The 11856-nt window shown below is 41.0% G+C and overlaps 1 long non-coding RNA gene across 1 annotated transcript; it reads right to left on the reverse strand.

Moving 5' to 3' along the window:
- Nucleotides 1–1107: 1107 nt before the first annotated feature.
- LOC133507448 (uncharacterized) lies at nucleotides 1108–1985 on the reverse strand. The gene is made up of 3 exons (XR_009796814.1): nucleotides 1890–1985; nucleotides 1634–1707; nucleotides 1108–1534 (listed from the first exon to the last, which is right to left on the reverse strand). It is a non-coding gene; the product is annotated as an uncharacterized LOC133507448 (long non-coding RNA).
- Between the last annotated feature and the right edge of the window lie 9871 nt (nucleotides 1986–11856).

Here is an 11856-nt window from a genome sequence, read left to right on the forward strand (position 1 = left end):
ATATTGTGATCTGCAGTGAAACGAGGCAGAGGAACAATTACAAAGTTGGAGGTACGCACTGGATAGGAGAGGAATGAAGATTAGCCGAAGTGAAACAGAACAAATGTGCATGAATGTGAGGGGCAGAGGATGAAGAGTGAAGCTCCAGGGAGAAGAGATAGTGAAGGTGGATGACTTCAAATACTTGGGGTCAACAATACAGAGCAATGGTGAGTGTGGTAAGGAAGTGAAGAAACAGGTCCAAACGGGATGGAACAGTTGGCGGAAGGTGTCTGGTGTGTTATGTGACAGAAGAGTGTCTGCTAGGATGAAGGGCAAAGTTTACAAAACGGTGGTGAGGCCGGACGTGATGTACGGATTAGAGACGGTGGCCCTGAAGAAACAACAGGAAGCAAAACTTGAGGTAGCAGAAATGAAGATGCTGAGGTTCTCGCTTGGTGTGCACAGGTTGGATAGGGTTAGAAATGAGCTCATTAGAGGGACAGCCAAAGTTGGATGTTTTGGAGATAAGGTTCGAAAAAGCAGACTTCGATGGTTTGGACATGTTCAGAGGCAAGAGAGTGAGTATATTGGTAGAAGGATGCTGTGGATGGAGCTGCCAGGCAAAAGAGCAAGAGGAAGATCAAGAAAAAGGTTGATGGATGTTCTGAGGGAGGACACGAGAACAGTGGGTGTTAGAGAGGAAGATGCACGAGATAGGCTTAGATTGAAAAAGATGACATGCTGTGGCGACCCCTAATGGGACAAACTGAAAGAAAAAGAAGAAGAAACTGCAAAATTCACAAATTGCTCCAATATGAATTTTCAGACCAAGAGCTACAGAGTCAAACAAGACCGATTTGGGAAGTTGGCTGTCCTCCAGGTTTTTTACATTTATGAGCATTGTGTCTTCTTAACAGAGAATGGAAATCAAAATAGTTCCACTGTAAAACTATAGCCATCATAAATATCCTGGACTGTAGATGGATCTTTGAAGTAAGATTTTAAAATTCTGTGACATTAATTATGTTTAATATATAAATTAAGGGTTAACGAAAATAAAATCACTTCACCCAGCAGTGACGTAAATGTGCTTACCATTTGGCAAAAGTCATGTCATGCTTGGAGCTCTGTAGGTGGAGGCATGCACTGGAAAAGAGAGTAATGAAGATTAGCTGAAGTGAAACAGAATAGAGGCTCCAGGGAGAAGAGATAGCGAAGGTGGACAACTTCAAATACTTGGAGTCGACAATACAGATCAATGGAGATTGTGGTAAGGAAGTGAAGAAACGGGTCCTAGAGGGATGGAACAGTTGGCGGAAGGTCTCTGGTGTTCTGTTTGACAGAAGGATGAAGGGCAAAGTTTCCAAAACAGTGGTGAGGCCGGCCATGGTGTACGACGGGTTAGATACGGTGGCTCTGAAGAAACAACAGGAAGCAGAACTGGTGGTAGCAGAAATGAAGATGTCGAGGTTCTCGCTAGGATTGGATAGGATTAGAAATGAGCTCATTGGAGAGAGCAGACTTCGATGAGTTGGACAGATGTGTGAGTACACTGAAAAACACAAACACACACAAAAAAGTTCGACACATGATTAGGTAGACACCTCTGACTGGAGTGAAACTTTTGTTACTGAGTCAGAACGGAACCTACACTGTTTTGGTCTGGAATCAAAGGATGCGTGAGCAGATGTGGTCTGCACACCGCAGACACACGACTGATGCTGCCTGCTCCAAAGAACAACACGGTTGCATGAGATGTTATTGAAATCCCCCAGATGGGCAAATCCACACAGGGGATTTGAACTTGGTCCTCAGAACTGTGAGGCAGATGCTCTAACCAGTTGCTCCACCGTGCCGCCTCCGATTATTATAATTATTGTTGTTGTTGTTGAAGTCAATTTGCTTACCATATGGCACATCAGGCAGGACAGAGAATGGCTTCCTCCGTTTTCATCCGTTCCATTTCTGCATCCACGGACATAATTTCACTTTCTCGCTTTGTCAACAATGTAGACATAAAGACACAATGTATGAGGGGTGGAGATAAATTTACAATTATTTCATTAGTTGTTGGCTGCACAGAAAATGCAGTAGGTGAATGGGTGGGGTACTGATAGCTATCAGTAGAGGTCAGCAGAAGCACTTGCACAGAAGCAACGAAGAAGAGAACTTGTTCGCGGTAACGCCGCCGCCCCGCCGCCCCGCCGCCTTCCAGGTGTCACAGAAACCAAACTGAACAATGGCTCAACTAACAGAGTCGGCTCAAATCGAGCGACAAACCACTCAAATCATCGAATGTCTGTTCGCGGACGACGACCAAGTAGACTGCCGTCAGCTGGATGCAGATTTCGGATTGGAGACCGACTGTTCAGTGGCCGGAGGTAATTTTCCAATCATGTTTTGGAAATGTTTTGGAAAAACCATTTGTAAATTCAGAGTAATATAAGGTTCCCTTTTTTTTTTTTTTTGTATTTACATGTGGTATGAATGCTCGAGTCATTTCTCTTTTTCGCCGAATCCAGTTGTATTGCGCGTAAAATAAATGAGTTGCTCCAAATAATTATAAAAGTCGACACTGTGAATCAACACGATTTTCTCAGCTGCCAGCCGCTCCATTTTTTTTATACAAGGTATATGATAATAAATCACCAGAGAGCTGCGAAAGCCACCTTCAAAATGAAAACCTACCAATAATTTTGAAGTCAAATCTTCTGCTATAATGCAACAACAATGTGAATTCGATGCTTGAGATGCATGAAATAATATTTTAGCTGCATGCATTACTGCAAGTAGATCTTTTTTGTAATCTAAAAAAATAATTGTAAATGGACTACAGATGGTGCAATACTTCAGTTTTTTGTAATTATTATTATTATTATTTATTTATTCATTTTTTTTTTTTTTTATCAGTGGTAGTCATGGTGAAATCTTGAACTGTGTAGCCTGGAAATACAAAACTCGCACATTGCGAAACAATTTTACATTACGGGAAACGCTTAACAGAAACCAAAACACTTCTTCATTCATTCACTCATTCATGTTCTGTTCTGCCTATGCTCACTTGGGTCACGGGCATGCTGGAGCCTATCCTTGCTATCTCCGGGCGAGAGCAGGGTACATCCTGAACTGGTCGGCGTCCAATTGCAGGGCACATACAAACAATCGTTCACATTCACACCTACGGGCAATTTAGAGTCTTCAATTAACCTACTCTGAATCTTTTTGCCGTGTGGGAGAAAACTGGAGTGTGTGTGTGTTTCTTTCGGCTTGTCCCCTTCGGGGTCGCCACAGCGTGTCATGTCAGATAAACGCATATATATGTTTGGCACAATTTTTACGCCGCATGCCCTTCCTGACGCAACCCTTCTCAGGGAGTGGAGGCCCCAGTGGGATACGAGCCCACAACCCCTGGTTTACCAAACCAGTGCTCTAACCACTGGAGTACCCCAAGAAAACTCACACATGCACTGGGAGAACATGGATCATGCAGGCAGTGCTGGGATTTGAACACCAGTGCTCAGAACTGTGAGGCAGCTGTCCGAACCAGTCATCTACAGTGCTTCCCCCAAAACACTTGGGGAAAACAAATAAAATCCAAAACACTTTTTTTTTTCTCAGAAACCATGTTCTATACCGCTTATCCTCATGAGGGTCATTAGCATGCTGGAGTCTCTCCCAGCTTTTTTCAGGCAAACATCTCATTTCACAGATTGACGGGTAAAATTCCCACTGGCATTCTTAGAAATCCCACTTTCTTGGTAAGACGTGGCCGGCTTCAACGTGATTAGCTCCTGCACAGCGGGAAGTTACGCAGATGTAAAGAGGTGTCCAGCCTAAATACATATCAGATGTGTACAAAAAGCAGACATTTAGGACTAGTATTTGGGTTCAGGCAGTTGAGGATGATTTAAGGGTAAGTTTATGCTGGTTCACACTGGCAGACATCAAGCACCGCGGCTGAACCCAAATGAACTGTGGCGCAGTGTGCATGGTTCGCAACTAATTCCATGAGCGGGGAATCGGTCGACCGGTTGATAAATTATTGGATGTAATTTAACCAGAAATCGAGATACAGCTGTACCTCTGTTTTTGAACATCTTGGTTTTCGGAAATTTAGAGATTTTTTTTTGCTTTAGTATTCGAACGAAAATCGGTATTCGAACACCCCGACCAGCTGACCCACGACGATTTGCTATTGTGCTTTCGAATGCACCCCCGAAAAAAACGGAGAAGACGTAACGCAACCTGTTGACTCACACATTCCTCTGCTCGCGGACGTTTCCCAGTACTGTAGTGACTTTTTTTCTTCAAATTGAGCAACATTAACCCCGATCATGGCTCCAAAGAAGGCAAGTGGAACTGCTGGTGCTGCAAAAACAAAAGTGGTGCTTAAAACTATCGACTTCAAGAAGGATTTGATAGGGAGCATATATCTGGTGTGCGTGTTTCTGAGTTATCGAAGTATGGCATGGCGAAAACACAAGGATGCCCTCAAAGCAAGTGATGTTGCTAAAGGAGTAACCGTGTTGACCAAGCAGAGGCCACAGATCTTGGAGGAAGTCGAAAAGTTGCTTCTTATTTTCATGAACGAGCTGCAGTTAGCTGGGGATAGTGTTGGTGAGGAAGGGAGGAGATGTCTGATGAGGCTGAAGGCTCAAGTGCCGATATTAAAGGTACTGTATCTGGGTTAAACGGAACGACATCCATAATTTTGCTGAACTTCACCCGAATAAAGTTGAATGTTGCAGAACACTGCAAAATTTTTATGATAATGTGATGAGCCACTTCAGAAAAGTGCTTAAAAGATGGCAGAAACAAACATTCTTTGTGAAAAAGGGGCGAATCACCCCACCAAAGACATTTGAAACTGTTGTTTTACATTGCTTTTTTCTTTTGTTCCATTAACCTTACCTCGTTGCAAGTTTTTGTTTTTTTTACGTTACGTACTTTCTGTACAAATAAAACAATTTGTTTTTTTCCCCCTCATTATTGCTTGTTTAATTATTCTGCATTTTGGTTAATAAAAAAAATAAAGGTTTATAAGGCTGGGGGCTGAGCGGCTACAGATACAGCAATGCAATCCCAGCCTAGCATACTCTACTAGGCTAAAGCATACATTTTAAGCAAAAAATTAATGTATTTCTTAAATGATTCAATTATATAAAGTATTTAAACTATACATGTATTTCTACTACGCAGTTTATTATCAGGAAAAGCTAAAAAAAATCACTTAAACTGTTTTTAGGCTTGGAAGGTATTATTCCATTTTCCATTCATTGTAATGGGAAACGTGCTTTGGTTTTCAACCAGCCTTCTGGAATGTATTGTGTTCGTGAACCAAGGCACCACTGTATAAGCAAAGTTTAACCTGTAGTGAGCACCTACTACAACAATCAGAATGAGTAAAGGTGTTTTTGTTCATTTTTAATGAATATTTACGGCAATTAATTACACACAGTTTCTTTAGCATACAAGAATTCATCAACATTTGACCTGTAGTAAGTCGTGGACTCTCATTGCCAACTACTACAGCCACTGGAATGAGTAAAAAGTGTTTTATTCATTTATAGTGATGGGTGTCAATTGATGTTTTCTAAGTGACTGCATTGTTTTTCCCTCCAGAAGAAAACTTTGATCCAGTTCCTATAGCTGATAAACTGAAAGAAGTGGCCGAGTCTCTGAATGAAGATGTCAAATTTAAGGCTGCCCTGGCTGACTTGAAGCTGGCATTAGTACAAGAGGTAGACACACTTGGACACCATCATTGACACTCACTAAGTCCCAATTATTGCAGGGCGTTTAGGAGATTACTTACATTCACTTTTTACACAGACGATTGAAATATTAGGGCTCTTTTTTTTAAAGAAAATTTTCCAAGGTCAACACTGATCAAACAATAATATTCCATTCACTCAAAAAGCAAGTCACAAAATTTTCTAACCTTGTGAAACAGTAAAGAATACCAACAACTTCTATTTAGTTTGCAATGCACACCGATCAGTTTAAACCTTTAAAATATGTGCAAGGTATCATTAAGGTTCCAGTACTGGCGTTACCAAAGTTATATTGTATTTTAAATCCCAGATGAAAGTTTATTTTTCCTTTGAAGTAATCCTCCTGTCATTGCATTCAGGCACTAGGGGAAGGATTCTTCCATGGTCCTCCAAAAATTTCAAAAAAGGTCACCTTGGTCGAGCCCCTTAAGATCACAAACGCAGGGGAAAAAATGGACGATGCACACGTTACTTGGAGTTCACTGAAAACACAATCCTGATGCACAATAGTTACCTGATACACAAGTCTGTGATGGCTTCATAAACTGCAAGCCAGTCTTCGTATTTAGCGTACAAATTATGATTAAATGGAGATGTTTTCAACAGTTCTACCAAAGCAGATATTTGTTGTGAGACAATATAAATGCTAAAATTGTCTTTGCTAACAGCAAGCAATCTAGTTACTTTGTTTGTACGTGTGTGTGTGTGTATTTTTTTTTTTTAATTATTTATTTATTTATTTATTTATTTTTTCCCCTCATCCTCCCCAGGCCATGGAGGGATCCTTCAGTCATGGCATAGAGACCTTGTTGCAGACTCAAATCTCTCAGAAGGCTGCTAATGTGGTTCCAGAAATGCAACTCATCAGAGTTTGTGTTGCCTTCGGGCTCTTCATTAAGGAATCATGTCCCGAGCTGAAAACCAAAGCCCAGAGGGCTGTGACCACGTTCCTGAACAGCCGAGTTGCCTCTTGGGTAACTCAGCAAGGTGGCTGGGTGAGTTGATGTTTTTCTCTTTTCAATGCTGAGGAAAATCATTTAACTGGTGACTCACTTCTTTTTTAAAAAGTGACTAATTTGTAATGTAAATCCGCTTGTTCTCCTTTTCAACTACAGCAGCGGTTTGGTTTCAATTTGCACTTTCACTCACTCATGTTTAGGGCAGTGTTTTTCACTTCACTTCGTAGTCCCAATAAAAGTGCAAGGGACTGAGTTGATTTGCTAGTAGCAAAAGTCTGCAAATAACTGACCCTTCAAAAGGGGTTGTAATAGTATAAAAATGCCAGGAGAGGGGGACAAAGTACTTAAAATAGACACCGTCATAAAGCTTCAATGGCACACTTCTAGCATGTTGTTAGCTTAATAGCATAATTGTTTTTACATTAGTCTCAATGTCTGTAAAAAAAAAATACCAATCTGCTTGCTTTAAAAAAAAAGTGTGTATATGTGTGTGTGTGTGTGTGTGTGTGTGTGTGTGTGTGTGTGTATATATATATATATATATATATATATATAATATGGCAAAATGAGTTGGTATTTGTCATTAGGTCAAACTGTTAGTGGTTTTCCACTGGCTGCACGCATAAAATCGAACATGTTTCATCATGTTTTATATATAATTTTTTGGGTGAACAAGTATTCTCTTAATTCCAATAAATGGTCTATTGTTTTAATCCAAGGGTCCAGGAAACATCCAAGGGTCGTATTGAGGCATTGAACTGAAATTATTTACAATTGAAATTATACATTTTCAACAGGTTAACTTGAAATTGTAAGCAACGGCTATCTTTCCAAAGTCATCTTCTCAAAACTCCACACGGCATAACTAGTAAGATTGGGAGGGAAGCAGAAATATGTTGCTTTTATTTTGGATTGCGCTGGAGGTGCGTTCAAAGACCGCCAGCAAAACACGACTCCTCAAAACGCAGTTAAAAAACATAAATCAACAAATTAAACCTACGAGCACAAATATTCCACCAGCTGTGTCAACAAATAAGTGTATAGGTTCCAAAAAATAATCACCGAATTTGTGAATGTAATTGTAAGAAGTCGAAGTATTTGGAACCCCAGCTGTCTCATAGTACTTGGTAATACAGATTTTTCAATGCAAAGTTACAAATATTGTCAATATATCTGTGAATAAAGTAAGGCTGCACCATATTTTGTCCGAGAGTCGTCATCGCGATGTACGTGTTCACAATAGTCACATCGTAGGGTCTGCTGCCATTTTGAAGTACAGTACTGTACCTTATAGTGAATCAAGTGTTATCTCAAAATTGACCTGTTTGGATATGCTCAAAGATTAAAAGATTGTACAGTATTCCTCCTTTGCTCTTCAGAACGAAAATAGGCAGGCACGTTTGAGTTGAGCGAGTCCTTTTTTCCCAATATCGTGCAGCCATAGAAGGAAGACGAGTTGCATTACAAAACTCTTATGTGGGGGGGGGGGGAGTCTTGCATCTTATATGACGATGTGCACTTTCTTCCTGTACGAGTTGTGTTTGAGTGTTTCCTGTTTGATTTCTTGTAGGAAAAAGTGAGAGAGAATATAGGAGATGTTTGAATCACGGTTCATTGAAGAGGAAACCAAGCTGAAGATCAATGCTGCACCAACAGAATTTCTGGAGCCATATTATCAATACTAATAAGAATCTCGTAGATGAGATGTAAGATGTATTAAAAAAAAAAACAATGTGGAATTTGATATCCTAATCTTTTACATACCCTCTGTTAGTTGTCCTTCCATACTCAATTCCAATATTACTTGATTAAAAATGTGCTTAGTTTTTGAGACAGTTTTTGTTGTAAAACACTTTGCCAAAAAGCCTCTACTGTCCTTCCAGCTGTTAAATCAGATTGAGTTCGTGGAAAAAATTTGACATTTTTTATTTTCTTTTGTAAAACAAAAACATGTTTACCATATGCTGTGTAACACGTACTGTACATGAAATGTAGTTTTTATGAATTTACTATTTGAAAGGTAGACAATTTTTTTTTTTTAGCATACAAAGGCCATAATTGATCACATAACATTCCACTAAACACGCTTTTGACACTTCTTTTTAACTTTGGTTCTGAGCTTGTGAGTGTACTTTTAAAATTTGTGTGTGTGTGTGTGTGTGTGTGTATATATCTTTCAATTTATAATTTATTTTTCCTGTAAAAAGCCTTTATTTTCTGCACTTAGCTTTGAAAGATTTATTTCCCGCCCCAATGTTATGTCACAGGTGCACATGACGTTTAAAAACAGTTGTCATTTCATTAAGGTGGTGTATGTACTGTATAGACATTTACACCCATGTTTGTAGTCAAATAAATATGCATGTACTGTTCATAGTTCTGTATTATTGTTAATATACTTTTAGCAAATAGTGTATTTAACAGTTGAAGTCTGGCATCCAAGGTAAAGTATACATTTTTCCTTTTGAGTCTTGAGGCAAAATAATTAGTTTCAAGTGGAAATTGCTTTATAAAATATTTACATATTTTTTGTAGTCTGTGAGCTCAATTCCCAACATGCCAAAGGAAATGCTTCAATATTTTCCCAAATTAATGGGGCTAAACTGCCATTCACACACATCTTCATGTTTTAGTGTTGTCTCCAGCTGTCTTTTTGCACATCTTTAAATCTGGCACGTGGAAACCACAAAAAAGTACTTCCCAGCACATAGATTCATGAGACACAATTATATTTGACCTAAGGGAGCAACTAAACTGGGAAAAGGGATTAAACAATTCTGAGAAATGGGCTGCAAACAAATGTGTGCTTTACTATAGTCAAAGGGGCAACATATTAAAATTGATGATATCTTCTTCTTCTTCTTTTCCTTTCGGCTTGTCCCGTTAGGGGTCGCCACAGCGTGTCATCTTTTGCCATCTTAGCCTATCTCCTGCATCTTCCTCTCTAACCCCAACTGCCCTCATGTCTTCCCTCACCACATCCATAAACCTTCTCTTTGGTCTTCCTCTCGCTCTTTTGCCTGGGAGCTCCATCCTCAGCATCCTTCTACCAATATACTCACTCTCACGCCTCTGAACATGTCCAAACCATCGAAGTCTGCTCTCTCGAATCTTGTCTCCAAAACATCCAGCTTTGGCTGTCCCTCTAATGAGCTCATTTCTAATCCTATCCAACCTGGTCACTCCGAGCGAGAACCTCAACATCTTCATTTCTGCCACCTCCAGTTCAGCTTCCTGTTGTTTCTTCAGTGCCACTGTCTCTAATCCGTACATCATGGCCGGCCTCACCACTGTTTTGTAAACTTTGCCCTTCATCCTAGCAGACACTCTTCTGTCACATAACACACCAGACACCTTCCCCCAGCTGTTCCAACCTGCTTGGACCCGTTTCTTCACTTCCTGACCACACTCTCCATTGCTCTGTATTGTTGACCCCAAGTATTTGAAGTCGTCCACCCTCGCTATCTCTTCTCCCTGTAGCCTCACTCTTCCCCCTCCACTTTTCTCATTCACGCACATATATTCTGTTTTACTTCGGCTAATCTTCATTCCTCTCCTTTCCAGTGCATGTCTCCATCTTTCCAATTGTTCCTCTGCATGCTCCCTGCTTTCACTGCATATGACAATATCATCTGCGAACATCATGGTCCAAGGGGATTCCAGTCTAACCTCATCTGTCAGCCTATCCATTACCACTGCAAACAGGAAGGGGCTCAGAGCTGATCCCTGATGCAGTCCCACCTCCACCTTAAATTCCTCTGTCACACCGAAGGCACACCTCACCATTGTTCTGCTGCCATCATACATGTCCTGTACTGTTTTAACATACTTCTCTGCCACACCAGACTTACGCATGCAGTACCACAGTTCCTCTCTTGGTACTCTGTCATAGGCTTTCTCTAGATCCACAAAGACGCAATGTAGCTCCTTCTGACCTTCTCTGTACTTTTCCACGAGCATCCTCATGGCAAATAATGCATCTGTGGTACTCTTTCTAGGCATGAAACCATACTGTTGCTCGCAGATACTTACTTCTGTCCTGAGTCTAGCCTCCACTACTCTTTCCCATAACTTCATTGTGTGGCTCATCAACTTTATTCCTCTATAGTTCCCACAGCTCTGAACATCCCCTTTGTTCTTAAAAATGGGAACTAGAAAACTTTTCCGCCATTCTTCAGGCATCTTTTCGCCCGCTAGTATTCTGTTGAGTAAGTTGGTCAAAAACTCCACAGCCATCTCTCCAAATTGCTTCCATACCTCTACCGGTATGTCATCAGGACCAACTGCCTTTCCAGTTTTCATCCTTTGTAGTGCCTTTCTGACTTCCCCCTAGTAATCATTTCCACTTCCTGGTCCTTCACTCTTGCCTCTTCAACTCTTCCTTCTCTCTCATTTTCTTCATTCACCAACTTCTCAAAGTATTCTTTCCATCTATTTAGTACACTACCGGCACCAGTCAACACATTTCCATCTCTATCCTTAATCACCCTGACCTGCTGCACATCCTTCCCATCTCTATCCCTCTGTCTGGCCAACCTGTAGAGATCCTTTTTTCCTTCTTTCGTGTCCAACCTGGTGTACATGTCTTCATATGCCTCTTGTTTAGCCTTTGCCACCTCTACCTTTGCCCTACATCGCATCTCGATGTACTCCTTTCGCCTCTCCTCAGTCCTCTCAGTATCCCACTTCTTCTTCGCTAATCTCTTTCCTTGTATGACTCCCTGTATTTTGGGGTTCCACCACCAAGTCTCCTTCTCCCCTTTCCTACCAGATGACACACCAAGTACTCTCCTGCCTGTCTCTCTGATCACCTTGGCTGTCGTCGTCCAGTCTTCCGGGAGCTTCGGTTGTCCATCGAGAGCCTGTCTCACCTCTTTCCGGAAGGCTGCACAACATTCTTCCTTTTTCAGCTTCCACCACATGGTTCTCTGCTCTACCTTTGTCTTCTTAATCTTCCTACCCACCACCAGAATCATCCTACATACTACAATCCTATGCTGTCGAGCTACACTCTCCCCTACCACTACTTTACAGTCAGTAACCTCCTTCAGATTACATCGTCTGCACAAAATATAATCTACCTGCGTGGTTCTACCTCCGCTCTTGTAGGTCACTATATGTTCCTCCCTCTTCTGGAAATA

Source organism: Syngnathoides biaculeatus, chromosome 10, assembly GCF_019802595.1.
Source record: "Syngnathoides biaculeatus isolate LvHL_M chromosome 10, ASM1980259v1, whole genome shotgun sequence".
Lineage (NCBI taxonomy): Eukaryota > Metazoa > Chordata > Actinopteri > Syngnathiformes > Syngnathidae > Syngnathoides > Syngnathoides biaculeatus.